Genomic DNA, 23391 nt, shown 5'->3' on the forward strand with positions numbered 1-23391 from the left:
ACCTACTCAATACGGACATTAGTATGATGTTGGAACTAGAGTTCAGAATGATGATTTTAAAGATATTAGCTGGGCTTTGAAAAAGCATGGAAATTATTAGAGAATCCCTTTCTGGAGAAATAAAAGAAATAAAATCTAACCAAGTCAAAATTAAAAAAGCTATTAATGAGGTGCAATCAAAAAGGGAGGCTCTAGCTACTAGGATAAATGAGGCAGAAGAAAGAATTAGTGATATAGAAGACCAAATGATGGAAAATCAAGAAGCTGAGAAAAAGAGAGATAAACAACTACTGGATCACGAGGGCAGAAATCGAGAGATAAGCGATACTATAAGACAAAACACCATTAGAATAATTGGGATCCCAGAAGAAGAAGAAAGGGGGGGGCAGAAGGTAGATTGGAGCAAATTATAGCAGAGAACTTCCCTAATTTGGGGAAGGAAACAGGCATCAAAATCCAGGAGGCACAGAGAACCCTCCTCAAAATCAACAAAAATAGGTCAATACCCTGACATCTAATAGTAAAACTTACAAGTTTCAGAGACAAAAAGAAAATCCTGAAAACATCTCGGGAGAAGAGATCTGTAACCTACAATGGTAGAAACATTAGACTGGAAAGAGATCTATCCACAGAGACCTGGCAGGCCACAAAGGACTGGCAGGATATATTCAGAGCACTACATGAGAAAAATATGCAGCCAAGAATCCTATATCCAGCTAGGCTGTCATTGAAAATAGAAGGAGAGATAAAAAGTTTCCAGGACAAACAAAAACTAAAGGAATTTGCAAACACAAAACCAGCCCTACAAGAAATATTGAAAGGGGTCCTCTAAGCAAAGAGAGAGCCTAAAAGCAACATAGACCAGAAAGGAACACAGACAATATACGGTAACAGTCACCTTACAGGCAATACAATGGCACTAAATTCCTATAGTTACCCTGAATGTAAATGGGATAAATGCCCCAATCAAAAGACACAGGCTATCAGAAAGGATTAAAAAACAAGAGCCATTGATATGCTGTCTGCAAGAGACTCATTTTAGACCCAAAGACACCCCCTGACTGAGAGTAGGGGGTGGAAAACCATTTACCATGCTAATGGATGCCAAAAGAAAGCTGGCGTGGCAATCCTTATATCAGACAAATTAAATGTTAAACCAAAGACTGTAATAAGAGATGAGGAAGGACACTATATCTTACTGAAAGGGTCCATCCAACAAGAAGATCTAACACTTGTAAATATCTATGCCCCTAACATGGGAGCAGCCACTTATATAAGCCAGTTAATAACAAAAGCAAAGAAACACATTGACAACAATACAATAATAGTGGGGGACTTTAACACCCCCCTCACTGAAATGGCCAGATCATCTAAGCAAAAGATCAACAAGGAAATAAAGACTTTAAAAGACACACTGGACCAAATGGACTTCACAGACATATTCAGAATATTCCATCCCAAAGCAACAGAATACACATTCTTCTCTAGTACCCATGGAACATTCTCCAGCATAGATCACATCCTAGGTCACAAATCAGGTCTCAACAGGTACCAAAAGTTTGGGATCATTCCCCACACATTTTCAGACCACAATGCTTTGAAACTAGAACTCAATCACAAGAGGAAAGTCGGAAAGAACTCAAAGACATGAAGGCTAAAGAGCATCCTACTAAAGAATGAATGGGTCATCCAGGAACTTAAAGAAGAATTTTAAAAATTCATGGAAACCAATGAAAATGAAAACACAAGTGTTCAAAATCTCTGGGATGCAGCAAAGGCAGTCCTAAGAGGAAAGTATATAGCAATACAAGCCTTTCTCAAGAAACAAGAAAGGTCTCAAATACACAACCTAACCCTACACCTAAAGGAGCTGGAGAAACAGCAACAAATAATGCCTAAACCCAGGAGGAGAAGAGAAATAATAAAGATCAGAGCTGAAATCAATGAAATAGAAACCAAAAGAACAGTAGAACAGATCAACAAAACTAGAAGCTGGTTCTTTGAAAGAATTAACAAGATTGATAAACCCCTGGCCAGACTTACCAAAAGGAAAAGAGAAATGACCCAAAGAAATAAAATCATGAATGAAAACAGAGAGATCACAACCAACACCAAAGAAATATAAACAATTATAAGAACATATTATGAGCAACTATATACCAGCAAATTAGATAATCTGGAAGAAATGGATGAATTCGTAGAGATGTATCAACTACCAAAACTGAACCAGGAAGAAATAGAAAACCTGAAGAGACCTATAACCACTAAGGAAATTGAAGCAGTCATCAAAAATCTCCCAAAAAACAAAAGCCCAGGGCCAGATGGCTTCCCAGGGGAATTCTACCAAACATGTCAAGAAGAATTAATACCTATTCTTCTGAAACTGTTCCAAAAAACAGAAATGGAAGGAAAACTTCCAAACTCGTTTTATGAGGCCACCATTACCTTGATCCCAAAACCAGACAAAGACCCCATCAGAAAGGAGAATTACAGACCAATATTCTTGATGAACATAGATGCAAAAATTCTCACCAAAATACTAGCCAATAGGATCCAACAGTACATTAAAAAGATTATTCACCATGACCAAGTGGGATTTATCCCTGGGCTGCAAGGTTGGTTCATATCTGCATATCAATCAATGTGATATAATACATTAATAAAAGAAAGAACAAGAACCATATGATCCTCTCAATAGATGCAGAAAAAGCTTTTGACAAAGTACAGCATCCTTTCTTGATCAAAACTCTTCAGAGTATAGGGATAGAGGGTATATACCTCAATATCATAAAAGACATCTATGAAAAACCCACAGCAAATAGCATTCTCAATGGGCAAAAACTGAGAGCTTTCCCCCTAAGGTCAGGAACACGGCAGGGATGTCCACTATCACCACTGCTATTCAACATAGTATTGGAAGTCCTAGCCACAGCAATCAGACAACAAAAAGAAATAAAAGGCATCCAAATCAGCAAAGAAGAAGTCAAACTCTCACTCTTTGCAGATGATATGATACTTTATGTGGAAAACCCAAAAGACTCCACCCAAAACTGCTAGAACTCATACAGGAATTCAGTCAAGTGGCACAATATAAAATCAATGCACAGAAATCAGTGGCATTCCTGTACACCCACAACAAGACAGAAGAAAGAGAAATTAAGGACTCGATCCCATTTACAATTGCACCCAAAACCATAAGATACCTAGGAATAAATCTAACCAAAGAGACAAAGGATCTGTACTCAGAAAACTATAAAATACTTATGAAAGCAATTGAGGAGGACACAAAGAAATGGAAAAACGTTCCATGCTCATGGATTGGAAGAACAAATATTGTGAAGATGTCAATGTTATCTAGAGCAATCTACACATTCAATGCAATCCCCATCAAAATACCATCCACTTTTTTCAAAGAAATGGAACAAATCATCCTAAAATTTGTATGGAACCAGAAAAGACCCCGAATAGCAGGAGGAAAGTTGAAAAAGAAAAGCAAAGCTGGTGGCATCACAATTCTGGACTTCAAAATCTATTACAAAGCTGTAATCATCAAGACAGTATGGTACTGGAACAAAAACAGACACATAGTTCAATGGAACAGAATAGAGAGCCCAGAAATGGACCCTCAACTTTATGGTCAACTAATCTTTGGCAAAGCAGGAAAGAATGTCCAATGGCAAAAAGACAATCTCTTCAAGAAATGCTGCTGGGGAAATTGGACAGCCACATGCAGAAGAATGAAATTGGACCATTTCCTTAAACCACACACAAAAATAGACTCAAAATGGTTGAAAGACCTAAATGTGAGTCAGGAGTCCATCAACATCTTAAAGGAGAACACAGGCAGCAACCTCTTCGACCTCAGCCACAGCAACTTCTTCCTAGAAACATCACCAAAGGCAAGGGAAGCAAGGGCAAAAATGAACTATTGGGACTTCATCAAGATAAAAAGCGTTTGCACAGCAAAAGAAACAGTCAACAAAACCAAAAGACAACCAACAGAATGGGAGAAGATATTTGCAAATGACATATCAGAAAAAGGGAATAGTATCCAAAATCTATAAAGAACTTATCAAACTCAACTCCCAAAGAACAAATGATCCAATCAAGAAATGGCAGAAGACATGAATAGACATTTTTCCAAAGAAGACATCCACATGGCCAACAGACACATGAAAAAGTGCTCAACATTGCTCAGCATCAGGGAAATCCAAATCAAAACCTCAATGAGATACCACCTCACACCAGTCAGAATGGCTAAAATTAACAAGCCAGGAAACAACAGATGTTGGCGGGAATGTGGAGAAAGGGGAACCCTCCTACACTGTTGGTGGGAATGCAAGCTGGTGCAGCCAGTCTGGAAAACAGTATGGAGGTTCCTCAAAAAGTTGAAAATAGAGCTACCCTATCACCCAGCAATTGCCCTACTGGGTATTTATCCCAAAGGTGCAAATGTAAGGATCTGAAGGGGTACACGCACCCTGATGTTTATAGCAGCAATGTCCACAATAGCCAAACTGTGGAAAGCGCCAAGATGTCCATGTACAGATGAATGGATAAAGAAGAAGTGGTATATATATATATAATGGAATATTATGCAGCCATCAAAAGGAATGAAATCTTGCCATTTGCAATGACTTAGATGGAACTGGAGGGTATTATGCTGAGCAAAATAAGTCAATCAGAGAAATACATGTATCCTATGACCTCACTGGTATGAGGAATTTTTAATTTCAAGAAACAAACTGAGGGTTGCTGGAGTGGTGGAGGTTGGGAGGGATTGGGTGGCTGGGTGATAGACATTGGGGAGGATATGTGCTATGGTGAGTGCTGTGAATTGTGTAAGACTGTTGAATCACAGATCTGTACCTCTGAAACAAATAATACATTATATGTTAAAAAAAAAAAAAAAGAAGATAGCAGGAGGGGAAGAATGAAGGGGGGGAAATCGGAGGGGCAGACGAACCATGAGAGATAATGGACTCTGAAAAACAAACTTAGGGCTCTAGAGGGGAAGGGGGTGGGGGGTTGAGTTGGCCTGGTGGTGGGTATTAAGGAGGGCATGTTCTTCATGGAGCATTGGGTGTTATGCGCAAACAGTGAATCATGGAACACTACATCAAAAACTAATGATGTAATATGGTGATTAACATAACATAATAACAAATATTGAAAAAATAAAAATAAAATAATATATTTAGTTCCAATTTTCTGGGTGATCACAGGTGATAGAGTAAGCTGTTATGTGGTCTGCGATTGTTGGGAGTTAATATTCCCTCCCCATTTCATCATCACTAATAGCATATTTATTCTCTGAGATTTAAGAGAATAGATAAAGCAAAATTCCACTTGAATGATAGTGTAATAATTGAGTGGAACTGCCTTCCTATAGAAAATCTTTAATGTATTGAGTCACATTTTTTAGATCTCTCCAAACATTTTTGCGGCTCTAATTCTTGTGCCCAAATAAATCTATATGGGTGGCAGGCACCTGGAAACACTGCTATTGTTGCTCATCAGATATGTTAAGGACTTTTGTGAAGCTAACACAGGCAAACTCCTTACACAAACACAGACACCCTATCATTCATCTTATTATCTAACTAGTGCAAAGCTCTAAGCTGGGCTATGTGGCCATAGTCAGTCACAACAATTGAAGAAAGGTGGCTATTGAATGCCTTGTAGATGCTATGGAAAGCCCTTATCTGGTGGTAGAAAATATCAAGATTTGATGGAGTGTGGAGGGGTTGAGACTCTTAGTGAGTTGTAAGGATCCAGGTTTACATATTTTCTTCTTTTGAGAATCCTATTTCCACATCTGTAGACAATTCCATATGATCTGTGGGCCCATGAAGGCCATCTACAAAGTTGCCCAGACTGCACTGATGCAGGTGAGCATCTCTGGCTAGGTATAACTGCACACTCAATTGTTCAATCCGCATTCTTGCTTTTCTACCTAAGGGTACCCTCCTATGTTTCAATACCACCAAGGACTGGGGCTCACTGTAATCTCCAGACACCCATTTTATTCCTGAAAAATTCTGGTAGTACTGATTTCTTCACATTGAGCAGAACCCTTTCTTCTGGTGGACTTCATGAGACCTTGCAGGTCAACCCAATATTTCTCCCTTGTGACAATCTTACATGCATTGAATCTAACCTCATGAAGTACCCAATCTTCTCTCCTCTGGGTTAATCATCACTACATCTTTCAGCCATTTCTTAGGCAAAACACCTTAGGGGCCAAACATTTAAATAGTTTACAGAATCCAGGCAAGTAAAATAGAGGAGTGAAGTGGGCCTGCTCTCTGCATTAAACATACAGAAATATTCTTCACTTAGAAATCTTTAATTTTGCTGCTTCTGATGAGAGCAGAAAAATCTCTCTCTTCTAGAAGAGTTTCACACGCCTGAGGGTAATTGATAATGGACTGGCAGCCTCAGCACTGAGGAGACACATGCCAGTGAGGGGCTGAGTCCAGCTGGGAGTATATACCCCATCTAAAACATCAGCTCTTCTCCTCTCTCTATCCCATGATTGTCTTGTGGGAAAATGGAATGGTATAATTAGTTCTTCTGATTATTTACGATGAAAAAAAAAAAAAAAACAGAATCCAGATTTGTATGTGACATAGTCTGAATTTAAATGTAAGTTCAAATCATGTTTGAAACCCTGTGTGGGCTAAACAAAGTGGTAGTTCCCCCACTCTGGTTCCAAGCTCATCAAACCTGGTTGTTTCCTTCAGTTTCTCCAGGAAGACCATCTCCTTCCTGGAATGTATTTCCTAACTCAGGATGCTATTTTCCTGCTATAGTGTAGTCTGTGTGGATTAAAGTCATTCTAGATAAACTGCCACCTAAATTCCCTAAGCTATTGGGAAGATTGGGGGAAGGAGAGAAAGACGACACAATCTCACACTTGACTCATACTGAGTTTTCTGACAGCTACAATCTCCGAACTAATTTTTGGTGGTGTGGGAGGTCATGTTGAAATCTTGTTTCCTTCATCCTGTTCCAAGCAATTATGGATCTTTTGACACATGATCAGAAGATTATAATGATCAAAACTACCTCTTAGGTAAGGAGCAGCACTTTGGCAGAGAGGCATGGAAATGCTTCTGTCAGCCCAGCTGGAGAGAAGATAGCCAACCCTTCACTGAGTCCCCATTAAGGTAATTCACACTATTTCTTTCCAGGGGATGACAAGGAGACATTCCTTTATGGAGCCCAGGACCTCCCACCTACCTCACTTCCCTGGACCCTCCATCTTCCTTCTTATATTCAGCATGGTTGGTCTTGGAGGAGAAGGACTGTGTTATTGAAGGTGAACATGGGCTTATCCTCTGGGGTCCTCAGGATGGACTGTGCTGATCTTCCATGTGTTGGTTGCCCTGTGATGTGCTCATGCCTCACTCAGTCTCAAGGAATAAGAAGCAGAAGCAGAATAATAAGAAGAATAATGATATATTATCTTTAAAATCCATGCTTTGGTCTGTGTGTTTAACTCTGCAGCACCAGAATGGGAGAAGAGAAACCTGACTCAGGGAAAGTCAACTATTCTCTGAGATGGGGCTGAATCACACCATTAATTGGTACGTATGCATGAGTAGAAAGCTCAGAGAATTCTGGTGTCAGAGGACCCTCTGCCAGTACACACTGTTCTTCCTCCAGAAAGATGCACACGATATATGCAGTCTCTGTATGCAGATATATAATTACAGCAAAGACAGGAAACAATGAGAGCTGATGTGGTCAATAGCTAAAGGATGGGGTTACCTTCCCTGCTCAGCAGGCTGCTAGGGTCAGCATAGCTGTAATGAGCTTGGTTGTTAGGCTATGTATAACTTTAATGATTAATAATGCATTGGAAGTCTTTTCTTGTCCATTCTGCATAAATAAACTTGTGATTTTATGTATACACAGTGATATGCACATTGAGTCTGACTTTCTGGGATACCAGTTAGAATGTGGATTTCCATAAACCTGGAAGAGTTTCCTAAGAGTTTGCCATGTTTCCTCCCTGCATTCTTAGATGGTGCTCTATACAGCATGTAGATTTCAGCATAGCAACAAGGAGCTATGGGCTTTACCTGGAAGTGTGACATCTGCAACCCTTTCATGACTGCCTGGGGAATGAAATTAGGGCCTCGGGTCCTGCCTGTGACATCAGAGTGGGGGAAACAAGTATCTTCTCTGTCCATTTATAGATTGTATGCTGGCCTTGGTTTCCCAGACACCTGAGACCTCCTCTCTCCCATTGTTAAAGGGGGCACCTTAATATCTACTCTACTGGGCTCCAGTGACCATTAAATGAAAACTATGCATGTAAAACAGAAGAGGACTTGTATGCCAGGAACTGCTGTTAACAAGCACTGGTAGCCCGATAGAGGCCAACAGCTGCTACTAACAGCTGCACTGAATATAAATGAAGAGCTGGAACATACAAAGGTTTGGAACCTCTGGGGACATTGCTCTTAAATTCAGATAATCAAACCATACTGCACAGAGTGCATACCACAGAGTGTTTTATAGACAAGCCTTTGTGAATTGTTATGGAGAAAATCCAGTGTTGTAAAGGGGGTCTTAATAATGGCACCTCTTTATTCAAGAAGACTAGAAATATTTCATGTTAAAAAAGATATATGAGTTTTCACAACATTCAGTAATCAAGAAAACAATGACCTCTGATGTCTGTTTCCCTGTTGATTCTCAGCTCCACAGAACATTCCCCTATTGAATGAGATAAATAAATGGGCAGTCTTAGCAACATGGAACTAGAAATTGCTGAACAGAAGCACTGTGTATTTCATTCACTCCGTGGTTGCTGGAGCCTGCTATGTATGCTGCCCTGGGTGAGTCCTTGTGGGCGGGGGGAGTCTTGGCTTTTCACCTGTGATAGGCCAAGAGTGAAGAAGTGAATGAGGCACTCTTCAATCCTACCAGAAGGTGAGCTCCCATGGACCTATAGGGGAAATGAGAAAGAGAAAGTGCAGTGAAATTTACAACAAAACAGACTTGATGCTAAACCAGCACAGGCTAGATCCTGGAGTGCTACCTGCTCACAAAGGTCACCCACAGCTGGAGTGGAAAAGTGTGAGAGTGGGTGGGGGGTGGGGCCTATTCACCATGTCTACCCCCTTTCTTTGACAGGAGAGTGAAATGTAGCACTTTCTGGAAAATGGCTGAATCCCAGTCTAAAAATAAAAAGAAGGGAACAGCATGGAGTCAGTTCACAATTATGATATCTACGGTGTGCCTGTATTTTCCCTCCATCCTCACATCTTATATCATCTGACTGGGCAGCGAGGGACACAGAACATTGAGTTGGAGCCACTGGGGCTGAGTTTGAGGCTGCCTCTTACACTGGTTAGCTGGGTTCCTTGTGCAAACTCCTAACCTCCCTTTGTTCAATGTACTTCAATGCACTCCTTTGTTGAGCAAGAAGAGTAACACCAAAAGAACAGTGCACAGGAGGGGCCTACCTCAATGGTTTCAGACTCTGTCTGGTACATAGAAGAATGGTTATATCACTGATCCGGCTGGCCAGACATCAGAGGGGACAATCTGTGTCTAGCCCTCTGACCTTTTGGATTTTTTCCTTTGTTATTCCTTTAAAAACAAACAAAATAAAACAAAACAACACAACAACCAAAGACCCCATCATTCCCATGTACACATAGACTTCCTGGATTATTTTTGCCTGCCTCAATTCAGCAAGTGACTGACAGTCCACATCATGCTTGTCTAGTAAATGCAGGGGCTGATTGAGATTTCACCATCAATGAATTCATGTTTCATCTGAGACATTGTGTAATTCAATTCAGTAAAAAGTCACCAATAAAGGACAGAAAATAAAGCAAAGAGGCATAACTGAAAAGTGAGTAAATCCTAGGATAGATTTTAGGAAAACTGTTTTAAAAGCAGATGAATTATGCATTGACTGATACATATCCATGGAACTGTTAACAAATGGCCAACTTGTTTACACTTGTTTCTTGCTCTAAAAAGTGAAATGTGTGTGAAAAAAATCAGTTGATCAATGGCTACCTGTTTCTATTGATTGAAATATGATGATTTATATAACCATCATCTTAACAATTTCTAGGCAACTGAACATCAAGATAAAAAAGATGTTTTCTCCACTGTCGAGGGTGATCTTGTTATTCAGTTAAGCAAGCATTTTTTAGAATATTGACTCTGTTCTAGATGTTGTGCTCTGCAGAGCAGATAGGAAGACGAATTAGGTAGGGTACCTGCCCTTGGAGCTTACACAGTAATTGGGAGCTCAGGCATGTAATTGGATGATGCATGTATACCTTGGTTAGCTGGCAGCACAGGGTGGTAAATAAACTACTAGGAGGGACTCTTAACTCAGACAATTAGGTCAAGAGAGGCATCTGGTGGAGAACAGTGGGAGCTGGAGTGGAGGTGATAGAGGGAAAGAGAAGAGTATGCCCCTTGCCTTGGGGTGTGTTGTGGCTGGGAAGTTCTCTGTGACTGGAGCATATATTAGAGAGCATGTAATGATGAGCGAGGAAGCTGGAGTTATCTGAAGGAGGTAAGACTCATCTGGTAGGAACAGGAAGGCACTGATAGAGTTTATAAAGGAGTACCATGGCTGTAATTATGCTTTAAAAAGTTCCCTCTGGGTGCTACATGGACAACAGGTTTGAAGGATATATCGGATTATTGGAGCTTCAAAGACCAATTTTCAAGTCTATTGTTATAATCAAGGCAACAGTTCATGAGGCCCTAAGCTGAGGTAGAGACCCAGAGCATGCAGGACAGAGACCATATTTGTTATCTTGCCTGTGCACACTTAGGTAAGCACTGTATCCAAATAAATACAGAACAGAGAATACATAGCAGGATTTTTTTTTTCTTTTTCAAAAAGTTATAAAAGGTTGAAATAGGGCTGGATAATAAAGTAGGACATTATATTACCCATTGTGGAGAAACGAGCTTCAGAACATGGACAAGGGACTATGTTACACTGACATAATGACAAAACGAACATAGCCTTAGGTGATGAAATTACACTTATTAAACAAAGACACTATTTTAGGCACCACATTCCATTTGACAGGGAGCCAAAAATAGATGGTACGTTGCAATTTACTGGACTACAGTTTTCCAAAATTCTGTCAACTTGGAACTTGGAATCTTTCAATTTGCCAAATGCTGATAACTCATCCTGCCTATTCCATTGCACATTAATTTGCATCCACCTCAGTTGTTTAGGTTTTTAATTATAGAAGAAATACAAACATATGGTAAAAATTTGAAAGAAATCACAAATTAGAGAAGAGTATAAATTAAAAAGTAAACATTTTCTTCCCCACTCCTACTTTCTTATTTAGCTCTCACTACAGTTAACAATCTCTTGTAGATTCTTTTCATATTTTAATGGATATAAAACATTCATACATATATACATGTTAAGCGGACATCCTTGTACATCTTTGCTTGGTTGTATGGCAACTAATTTTCAGAAGTAGAATTATTGTGTCTAAGACTGTGTTCACTAAATTTTTAATAGCGTTCACAAAAGAGTTCTCCCAAAATATTGCACAAATTCCTCTCATATCCACAGCTAGATAACTAGTTATCTATCATCTATCTTCTATCTATCTATCATCTATCTATCCCATTTTGTTACATATGTAGTAATGTTATTTCAATGTGATTTAATTTGTATTTCCCTAATGTGATGTTGTATATCTTTTCACATGCTTATATGCCATCCATATTATCTTCTTTGGTAAAATGCTGTTCAGATCTTTTGCTCCTTTGTTATTGGGTCATCAATTTTCTTCTTTTATTTTTTTTTTGGTTTCAGGTTTTTTTGAATTTCGGTTAGTTAACATATAGTGTAATATTGGCTACAAGAGTAGAATTCAGTGATTCAACACTTACATACAACACCCAGCTCATCACAAGTGCCCCCCTTAATCCTCACCACCCATTTTGCTCATCCCCCACTCACCTCCCTCCATAGACCCTCAGTTTGCCTCTATCATTAAGAGTCTATTTTATGGTTTGTCTCTCTCTTTTTATACCCCATGTTCATTTTTTTTGTTTATTAAATTCCACATATGAATGAAATCATATGATATTTGTCTTTCTCAGACTAACTTATTTCGCTTAGCATGATACTGTCTAACTCCATCCATGTCATTGCAAATGGCAAGATTTCATTCTTTTTTATGGCCAAATAATATTCCATCATATATATATATCCCATATCTTCTTTATCCATTCATCAGTTGATGGACACTTGGGCTGTTTCCATAGTTTGGCTGTTGTAGATAATGCTGCTATAAACATTGGGGTGAATGTGTCCCTTCAAATCAGTGTTTTTGTGTCCTTTGTGTAAATACCTAGTGTGCAATTGCTGGATCATAGGGTAGTTCTATTTTTTAACTTTTTGAGGAACCTCCATAGTGTTTTCCAGATTGGCTGCACCAGTTTGCATTCCCACCAGCAGTGTAAAAGGGTTCCTCTTTTATTGCATCCTCGCCAACATCTGTTTTTTCCTGTGTTGTTAATTTTAGCCATTCTAACTAAAAGGTATGAGGTGATATCTCATTGTAGTTTTGATTTGTATTTCCCTGATGGGTCATCAGTTTTCTTGTTGTGTTCTGGCAGTTCTTCATATATTCAGGATATAACATTTTTGTCATATGTGTTTTACAACCATTGTCTCCTAGTCTGTGGCTTATATTTTTATTCTCTTAAGACTGTGAGTTGTGGAACAGAAATTTTTAGATTTTGATGATCTCTAACTTATGAATTTATTTTTGGTGGGTTATGTTTTTGGTATTATATTTAAGACATTATTTCCTAACCCAAAGTCACAAAGATTTTCCTCTATGCTTTCTTCCTGAAGCTTTATAGGTTTAGGTTTTACTTTTAGGTCTATGGTCCATAAATGTTTTCTATGATCAATAATTTTAACATAAGATACTAAATAGTAAGATAAGGGCAAAGACTGTGTGTGTGTTGTTTTGCATATAGATGTCTAATTGCTCAAGGACCATTTCTTTTGAGAAGTCTAACTTCTTCCCCTTTATAAAAAAAATTATTAACTGCATATTTATAAACAGGTCTATTTATAGACTTACTATACAGGCATACCTCATTTTATAACATTTTGCTGTATTGTACTTCACAAATGCTGCATTTTTAAAAGAAACCAAAGGTTTGTGACAACCTTGTGTCAAACAAGTCCATTGGCACCAATTTTTCCAATTGTATTTGCTCACTTCATGTCTCTGTGTCACATTTTGGTAATTCTCACAATATTTCAAACTTTGTCATTATTATTACAATTGTTACAGTGATCTGTGATCAGTGATTACAACTTGCTGAAAGCTAGGATAATGTTTACTATTTTTTAGCAATAAAGCATTTTTAAATAAAGGTATGTACATTGGTTCTTTAAACATAATGAACACTTAATAGGCTATGAAATTCTTTAAAGAAACATCTTATTGGTAAAATTTAGTGAGATCCTCATGTTTCATGTGATTCCATTAGTTAAATGATATTTAGTTCTGAGTCTGTTCAAAATAATCTCTTCTTTTTCTTTCTTTTTTTTTTAATTTTATTTTATTATGCTATGTTAGTCACCATACAATACATCATTGGTTTTTGATGTGGTGATCCACAATCCATTGTTTTCTTATAACACCCAGTGCTCCATGCAGTACATGCCCTCCTTAATACCCATCACCGGGCTAACCAATACCCCCCCCCACTCTAAAACCCTGTTTGTTTCTCAGAGTCCATAATCTCTCATGTTTCATCTCTCCCTCCAATCCCCCCCCCCATTTTTCCCTTCCTTCTCCTAATGCCCTCCATGCTATTCCTTATGTTCCACAAATAAGTGAAACCATATGATAATTGACTTTCTCTGCTTGATTTATTTTGCTTAGCATAATCTCCTCCAGTCCCATCCATGTTGATGTAAAAGTTGGGTATTCATCTTTTTCTGATGGCTGAGTAATATTCCATTGTATATATGGACCACATCTTCTTTATCCATTCATCTGTTGAAGGGCATCTTGGCTCCTTCCACAGTTTGGCTATTGCGGACATTGCTGCTATGAACATTGGGGTGCATATGGCCCTTCTTTTCACTACATCTGTGTCTTTGGGGTAAATACCCAGGAGTGCAATTGCTGAGTCATAGGGTAGCTCTATTTTTAAATTTTTGAGGCACCTCCACACTGTTTTCCAAAGTGGCTGTACCAACTTGCATTCCCGCCAACAGTGTAAGAGGGTTCCCCTTTCTCCACAACCTCTCCAACATTTGTTGTTTCTTTCCCGGTCCATTTTTGCCATTCTAACTGGTGTAAGGTGGTATCTCAGTGTGGTTTTGATTTGGATTTCCCTGATGGCTAATGATGATGAACATTTTTTCATGTGTCTGTTAGCCATTTGTATGTCTTTTTCAGAGAAGTCTCTTTTCATATCTTCTGCCCACTTTTTGACTTGATTATTTGTTTTTTGGGTGTTGAGTTTGAGAAGTTCTTTATAGATCTTGGATACCAGCCCTTTATCTGTAGTGTCATTTGCAAATATCTTCTCCCATTCTGTGGGTTGCCTCTTTGTTTTGTTGACTGTTTCCCTTGCTGTGCAGAAGCTTTTTATCTTGATGAAGTCCCAAAAGTTCATTTTTGCTTTTGTTTCACTAGCTTTTGGAGATGTATCTTGAAAGAAGTTGCTGTGGGCAATGTCAAAGAGGTTACTGCCTATGTTCTCCTCTAGGATTTGGATGGATTCCTGTCTCACATTGAGGTCTTTCATCCACTTTGAGTTTATCTTTGTGAATGGTGTTAGAGAATGGTCGAGTTTCATTCTTCTGCATGTGGCTGTCCAATTTTCCCAGCACCATTTATTGAAGAGACTGACTTTTTTCCATTGCGTGTTTTTTCCTGCTTTGTCAAAGATTAATTGACCACAGAGTTGAGGGTCCATATCTGGGTTCTCTATTCTGTTCCATTGGTCTATATGTCATTTTTGTGCCAGTACCATGCTGTCTTGGTGATCACAGCTTTGCAATATAGCTAGAAATTGGGCAACGTGATGCCCCCAACTTTGTTTTTATTTTTCAACATTTCCTTGGCAATTCGGGGTCTTTTCTGATTCCATACAAATTTTAGGGTTGTTTGTTCCAGCACTTTGAAAAATGTCATTGGAATTTTGATCGGGATGGCATTGAAGGTATAGATTGCTCTGGGTAGCATAGACATTTTAACAATATTTCTTCTTCTGATCCATGAGCATGGAATATTTTTCCATCTTTTTGTGTCTTCTTCAATTTCTTTCAGGAGTGTTTTGTAGTTCCTAGAGTATAGATCCTTTACCTCTTTGGTTAGGTTTATTCCGAGGTATCTTATGGTTTTTGGTGCTATTGTAAATGGAATCATTTCTCTAATTTCTCTTTCTACAGTTGCATTGTTAGTGTATAAGAAAGCAACTGATTTCTGTGCATTGATCCTGTATCCTGCCACATTACTGAATTGCTGTATGAGGTCTAGTAATTTGGGGGTGGAGTCTTTTGGGTTTTCCACATAAAGTATCATGTCGTCTGTGAAAAGAGTTTGACTTCTTCTTTGCCAATTTGAATACCTTTTATTTCTTTTTGTTGTCTGATTGCTGTTGCTAGGACTTCTAGTACTATGTTGAACAATAGTGGTGAGAGTGGGCATCCTTGATGTGTTCCTGATCTTAAGGGAAAGGCTCTCAGCTTTTTCCCACTGAGGATGATATTCGCTGTGGGTTTTTCATTGATGGATTTTATGAACTTGAGGAATGTTCCTTCTATCTCTATACTCTGGAGAGTTTTAATCAGGAAAGGATGTTGTATTTGTCAAATGCTTTTTCTGCATCAATTGAGTGGACCATATGGTTCTTCTCCCTCCTCTTATTAATGTCTTCTATCACGTTGATTGATTTGAGAATGTTGAACCACCCTTGCACCCCAGGGATAAATCCCACTTGGTCGTGGTGGATGATCCTTTTAATGTATTGTTGGATCCTATTAGCTAGGATTTTGTTGAGGATTTTGGCATCCATATTCATCAGGGATATCGGTCTGAAATTCTCCTTTTTGATGGGGTCTTTGCCTGGTTTGGGAATTAAGGTAATGCTGGCCTCATAGAATGAGTTTGGAAGTTTTCCTTCTGTTTCTATTTTTTGAAACAGCTTCAGGAGGATAGGTATTATTTTTTCTTTGAATGTTTGGTAGAATTCCCCAGGGAATCCATCAGGCCCTGGACCCTTGTTTTTTGGGAGGTTTTTGATCACTGCTTCAATCTCGTTACTGGTTATTGGCCTATTCAGATTGTCAATTTCTTCCTGTTTCAGTCTTGGCAGCTTATAGGTTTCCAGGAAGGCCTCCATTTCATCCACATTGCTCAGTTTATTGGCATATAGTTGTTCATAATAATTTCTAATAATTGTTTCTATTTCCTTGATGTTAGTCGTGATCTCTCCCTTTTCATTCATAATTTTATTAATTTGGGTCCTTTCTCTTTTCTTTTGGATAAGTCTGGCCAGTGGTTTATCGATCTTATTAATTCTGTCAAAGAACCAACTTCTAGTTTTGTTGATCTGATCTACTGTGTTTCTGGTCTAATTCATTGAGTTCTGCTCTAATTTTAATTATTTCTCTTCTAATGCATGGCTTAGGCATCGTTTGTTGGTTTTTCTCTAGTTCTCTAAGGTGTAGAGTTAGTTGGTGAATTCGGGATTTTTCTATTTTTTTGAGTGAGGCTTGGATGGCTATGTATTTCCCCCTTAGGACCGCCTTTGCTGTATCCCATAGGTTTTGGACCGATGTGTTTTTGTTCTCATTGATTTCCATAAATTGTTTAAGTTCTTCTTTGATTTCTTGATTGACCCAAACATTCTTGAGCAGAGTGGTCTTTAGCTTCCAAGTGTTTGAATTTCTGCCAATTTTTTTCTTGTGATTGAGTTCCAGTTTTAGAGCATTGTGGTCTGAGAATATGCAGGGAATAATCTCCATCTTTTGGTATCAGTTGAGACCTGATTTGTGACCCAGTATATGGTCTATTCTGGAGAAAGTTCCATGTGCACTCGAGAAGAATGAGTATTGTGTTGTTTTAGGGTGGAATATTCTGTAAATATCTATGAAGTCCATCTGGCCCAATGTATCATTCAAAGCTCTTGTTTCTTTGTTGATTTTCTGCTTAGATGATCTATCCATTGCTGAGAGTGGAGTATTGAAGTCTCCTACAATTAACGTATTGTTATTAATATGACTCTTTATTTTAGTTAACAATTGGCTTATATAGATGGCTGCTCCCATGTTGGGGGCATAGATATTTACAATTGTTAGATCTTCTTGTTGGATAGGTCCTTTAAGAATGATATAGTGTCCTTCTGTGTCTCTTATTACAGACTTTAGTTTAAAATCTAATTTGTCTGATATGAGAATTGCTACCCCAGCTTTCTTTTGAGGTCCACTGGCATGGAAGAAGGATCTCCATCCCTTCACTTTCAGTCTGGATGTATCTTTAGGTTCAAAATGAGTCTCCTGTAGGGTGCCTGGGTGGCTCAGTTGGTTAAGTGACTGCCTTCGGCTCAGGTCATGATCCTGAAGTCCCGGGATCGAGTCCCACATCGGGCTCCCTGCTCAGCAGGGGGTCTGCTTCTCCCTCTGCCCTCTTCCCTCTCGTGCTCTCTGTCTCTCATTCTCTCTCTCTCAAATAAATAAATAAAATCTTTAAAAAAAAAAAAAAGGGAAAAAAATGAGTCTCCTGTAGACAGCATATGGATGGGTCCTGTCTTTTTATCCAATCTGCAACCCTGTGCCATTTTATGGGAGCATTTAGGCCATTCACGTTGAGAGTGATTATTGAAAGATATGAATTAATTGTCATCATGTTGCCTGTGAAGATGTTGTTTTTAAAGATTGTCCCTGTAAATTTCTGTTGTAGATCACTCTTGAGGTCTTTCTCCTTTTATAGAATGCCCCTTAATATTTCTTGCAGAGCCGGCTTAGTGGTCACATATTCTTTCAGCTTCTGCCTGTTGTGGAAGATCTGCATCTCTCCATCCATTCTAAATGAAAGCCTTGCCAGATAAAATATGCCTGGCTGCATGTTCATCTCATTTAGTACCCTGAATATGTCTTGCCAGGCCTTTCTGGCTTGCCACATCTCTGTGGATAGGTCTGATGTTATTCTGATGTTCCTCCCTCTGTACGTAAGGAATCTCTTCCCCCTAACTGCCCTTAAGATGGTTTCGTTGGTTCTAAGATTTGCAAGTTTTACTATTACATGCTGGGGTGTTGCCCTGTTTTCCTTGATCTTGCAAGGGGTCCTCTCTGCCTCTAGGACTCGACTGTTTGTTTCATTCCCCAGATTAGGGAAGTTCTCAGCTATGATTTGCTCAAATACATCTTCTAGTCCTCTCTCTCTCTCTCCACTCCCTCCGGGATTCCAATTATTCTGACATTGGATCGCTTCATGGTGTCACTTATTTCTCTGATTCTATTTTCATGGATTCTGAGTTGTTTTTCCCTGGCCTCTTCTTTTCCCTTTTTATCTATTATATTGTCTTCCAGGTCGCTTATTCTCTCTTTTGCCTCAGTTACCCTAACTGTTAGATTATCTAGATTGGATTGGATCTCATTGATAGCATTTTTAAGTTCTGCCAATTCGGCTTTTATTTCTGCCCTTAGAGACTCTATGTTGCCATTAATTGATTTCTCCATTCTAGCCATTATCTTCACAATTGCTAGCCTGAATTCCATCTGCAACATCTTGGTTATATTTGCATCCATTTGTAAATCTGCAGCATAAGTCATAATCTCTGAGTCTTTTCTATTTTGGGGGTTCCTCCTCCTAGTCATTCTTTTGATGGGTGTTTGAGGGAATGTATAGAGTCCAAATTATTGACCAGAACCCAAGTAAGATGCACCTGTTTTCTTGGGACCTTAGGTTTGCTGGCCTCTTGTTTTCCTAGCCTGTTTTCTGTGGGAGGGACCTGCAGTGCTGTTACTCAGGCAACCCTGTTCCGGCAGAGTTACCCTGCGCCCCTGTGGTGGGGGGATGGGCTCAGTGGGAATCAGTTTTGGGGGCTTTTTTTCTCTTGGCTTTTCTGGCAGCTTTCTGTGTCTCTTCCGTGAGTCAGAGCAGAAAAGACCATTTCCAACCCTCTGCCTTAGAGCAGAGAGATCACAGTCTATTCTTCAGTGAGCTCTCCAGGCCGCACTGTCTCCGTTTCTGTCCATGCTGCTATAAACTGCAGCTTCCTGGGTTGTGCGCCCCTCCGCAGCGCTCCCAGTCCTACCTCCAGTTCGGAGCACGAATCTGCCCTTTGTGCTTCTAAAACCGCCAGCTGTTCCCAGTTCTTGCATGCGCGACCCTGCCGCACTGGGTTTCCATCCCGGGGGCTGCAGTTCGCAGGTGCGACCCCACCGCTCCAGGTTTCCACCCCAGGAGCTGCCCTAAAGTCCTTTCCCTGCCTCTACCAGTCTGTGAGTCTGTGCCCGTCCGCAGTGAGTGAGGCTGTCACTCACCGGTGGTGTAGGATCCCCAGGGCCAGGCACCCTCTCGCTACCGTTTATCCTTTGATATCTGCCCACGGAATCACGGCTCCCCACTTCGTACCTCAAAACCAACTGCCTGCGATATTCTGCTTGTAGAGATCCAGATCTTCTTACATCTCAGGCTGGTTTCGTGGGTGCTCAGAGTGGTCTGGTAGATATCCAGCTCAATTCTGGGGACCAGTTGAAATAGGGTCCCCTACTCCACCATCTTTCCCCCTCCTCTCTTATTTTTTCTATTACACATGAAAGTCAGAAATGATAAAATGGTCCAGATTTCTGTTTTTGGAGATTTATGTAGCATTAGAACTGTTGCTGTCAATAGGTTGATTTTCTGAAATGGTGACTAATTCTTAAGTTCCAAACAAAATAAAGTATGTTTCTGTAAATTAACATGGCCATTGTATCTTAGAAAATTCAGTGTATAGGGCACCTGGGTGGCTCAGTTGGTTAAGCAACTGCCTTCAGCTCAGGTCATGATCCTGGAGTCCGGGGATCGAGTCCCGCATCAGGCTCCCTGCTCAGCGGGGAGTATGCTTCTCCCTCTGACCCTACCCCCCCATGCTTTATCTCATTTTCTCTCTCTCAAATAAATAAATAAAATCTTTAAAAAAATAAAAAAGAAAAAGAAAATTCAGTGTATAATAAAATTTTGTGGAAAAAAATACTGTATAGTATAAACATAATTCTTATATGCACTGAGAAACAAAAAAAAAAAATCATTTGACTCACTTTATTGCCATATTACATTTATTGTGGTGGTCTGGAACCAAACCTGCAATATGTCCAAGTTATGCCTCTATTTCTTTGTTTTCTGTGCCTATCATTTCACCAATATCACATTATCTTCATTAATATAAGTTTTCAAAAGTTTTTTTTTATTATTATGTTATGTTAGTCACCATACAATACATCATTAGTTTTGATGTGGTGATCCATGATTCATTGTTTTCATATAACACCCAGCGCTCCATGCAGTACGTGCCCTCCTTAATACCCATCACCAGGCTAACCCATCCCCGCACTCCCTTCCCTCTAAAACCCTCAGTTTGTTTCTCAGAGTCCATAGTCTCTCATGGTTCATCTCTCCCTCTGATTTCCCCCCCTTCATTTTTCCCTTCCTTCTCCTAATGTCTTCCATGCTATTCCTTATGTTCCACAATAGGTTTTTAAATGAGATAGTGAGAGTTCTCCAAATATATTCTTTGTTTTCAGAATCACTTCAGATGTTCTAGTTCCTTTTACTTTCCATATAAATGTAATATTGGTATATTATAATATTGGATATTGGTGTCAATTGCATTGATACCAAATGAATAGATTAATTTTCAGAAATGTCTTCCAATACACAAATCTACTATATTATATGCATTTGTCTTCTTTGGTTTTTACTTAGTTATTTAATTAATTATTAATTAAATGAATGTTTTGTAGTTTTCAGCATACAGACCCTGTGCATATTTTGTTGATACCTATTTCATGTTTTAGGGTACTGTTGTAAGTGATCCTTTTAAAATTTGAATTTCCAGTTGTTCATTGCTACTAGATAGACATATAATTGATTTTTGTATATGACCTTATATCTTCTGACTGTGATAAACTCACTTATTTGTTCTAATATCTTTTTTTTTTTTTTACAGATTCCTTGGCACTGTGTATGTAGATAATTATGTCATCTGTGAATATTGACACTTTTATTTCTTCCTTTCCCAGCCCATATGTCTTTTGTTTCTTTTTCTTCCCTCATTGCACTGACTAGAACCTCCAGAAGTGGTACAAGTGGGACTTCTTGCCTTGTTTCTGATGTTTGGAGCAACATATGCAATTTTTCACTATTAAGTATGTTGTTAGCTGTAGCTTTTTCATAGATGTCCTTTATAGGGCTGAATAAGTCCCTTTATAGGCGTAATTTGCTGAGCATTTTTATCATGAATGGATGTTGGATTTTGTTGAATGATTTTTTTCTACCATTTATTGAAATGATCATGTCTTTTTCTTCTTTATTCAGTTGATATGATGAATTACATTCTGAATGTTGAGCCAGCCACACATACCTGCTATAAACCTTACATGGTCATGATTTATTTTTTTTTATATTAAAAGTGGGTTTCCTATAAACAGTATATAGTTGAGTCTTATTTTTCTAAGTCTAGTCTTTGTCTTTTCTAATAAATGTGTTTAGACCATTTACATTTAATGTAATTAAATGTGAGATTGTTAAATTTTTTTCTACCATTTTTAAATTTGTTTTTTATTTAGCTTCTCTGGTAGTGTTCCATCATTCCAACTCTACTGTCTGTTTATGGATTATTTCAATATTTTTTAGTATATCATTTTATTTTTTTAATTTTTTTTAAGTTTTATTCTTTTTTTTAAAGATTTTATTTATTTATTTGAGAGAGAGAGAATGAGAGACAGAGAGCATGAGAGGGAGGAGGGTCAGAGGGAGAAGCAGACTCCCTGCTGAGCAGGGAGCCCGATGCGGGACTCAATCCCGGGATTCCAGGATCATGACCTGAGCCGAAGGCAGTCGCTTAACCAACTGAGCCACCCAGGCGCCCAGTTTTATTCTTTTTAATAGTTGCTCCAGAGATTATAATATGCATACATTACCTTTCACAGTGTCCTTAGAGTTCATAGTTTCACATCGAATAAAAGCAGAAAACTCATAACCATATTTGTCATTTATAAGCTCTCCAGTTATGTTATAGTTTTCCTATGTATTACAACTTACATAGAATATGCCACCATACAATGTTATAAGTTTTGTTTTCAATTGTTTTATATATTTTAAAGAATTTTAAAAGTCTTCTTTTATTATTAATGAAGTATAACTAACATAGTGTTATATTAGAAACTAAAAAAAAAAGAAAAACACAAAACAAAGAATAGTCTTTTATATTTATCCAGACACTTATCATTTCTGAAGTTCTTCTTTCATTTCTTAAATCACAAATTTCCCTTTAATCCTGAAGTATGTCCTTTAAATTGTCCTTTAAACAAATTTGACTGGTGACAAATTGTCCTATTTTTTTTTTTTTTCAACAGAGGATGTATTTACTTTTCCTTCAGTCCTGAGGGATATTTTTGCTGGGTATAGAATTCTGGATTTAGAGTCCTTTTTTTTTTTTTTTTTTTTTAATCTTTCAATGATTGTTTCACTGTTTTCTGGCTTGTTTGTGTTTTCTTTTCTTTTTTTTCCCACCCTGCTTTATTGAGATATAATTTACATAATAGCACTGTGTAAGTTTAAGGTGTACATGGTAATTGGATATACATGTGCTTTGTGAAATGATTACCACAGTAAAATTTCTGAACACATCCAGCACCTCACATAGTTACCCTTTTTGTGTGTGTGTGTGGTGAGAATTTTAAAATTGACTCTTAGTAACTTTCAAGTATACAATATGATATTTTAAACTATAATCACCATGCTGTACATTAGATCCCTAGAATTTATTCATCTTATAACTGGAAGTTTGTGCTCTTTGACCATTTCCCCTATATCCCTGCCCCTGCCCAACACTAATATACTCGATTTCTCTGCATTTGCGTGTGAGTTGGTTTGTTTGTTTTTAGATTCTACATGTAAGTGAAAACATATGGTATTTGTCTTTCTCTCTCTGACTTATCTCACTTAGCATAATGCCTCAAGGTCTATCCATGTTGTCACAAATGGCAGAATTTCCTTCCTTTTTATGACTGCCTACTATTCCATTGTAATGCATACATATATATTATGTAATATATACATGTATTTTCTTTATCTGTTCCATCAACAACCTGTTTTTATGTTTGACTATAGTAAA

This window comes from Mirounga angustirostris, unplaced genomic scaffold (assembly GCF_029215605.1).
Source record: "Mirounga angustirostris isolate CCGP_5_RB_7025 unplaced genomic scaffold, mMirAng1.0.hap1 SCAF_9, whole genome shotgun sequence".
In the NCBI taxonomy this organism is placed as follows: domain Eukaryota; kingdom Metazoa; phylum Chordata; class Mammalia; order Carnivora; family Phocidae; genus Mirounga; species Mirounga angustirostris.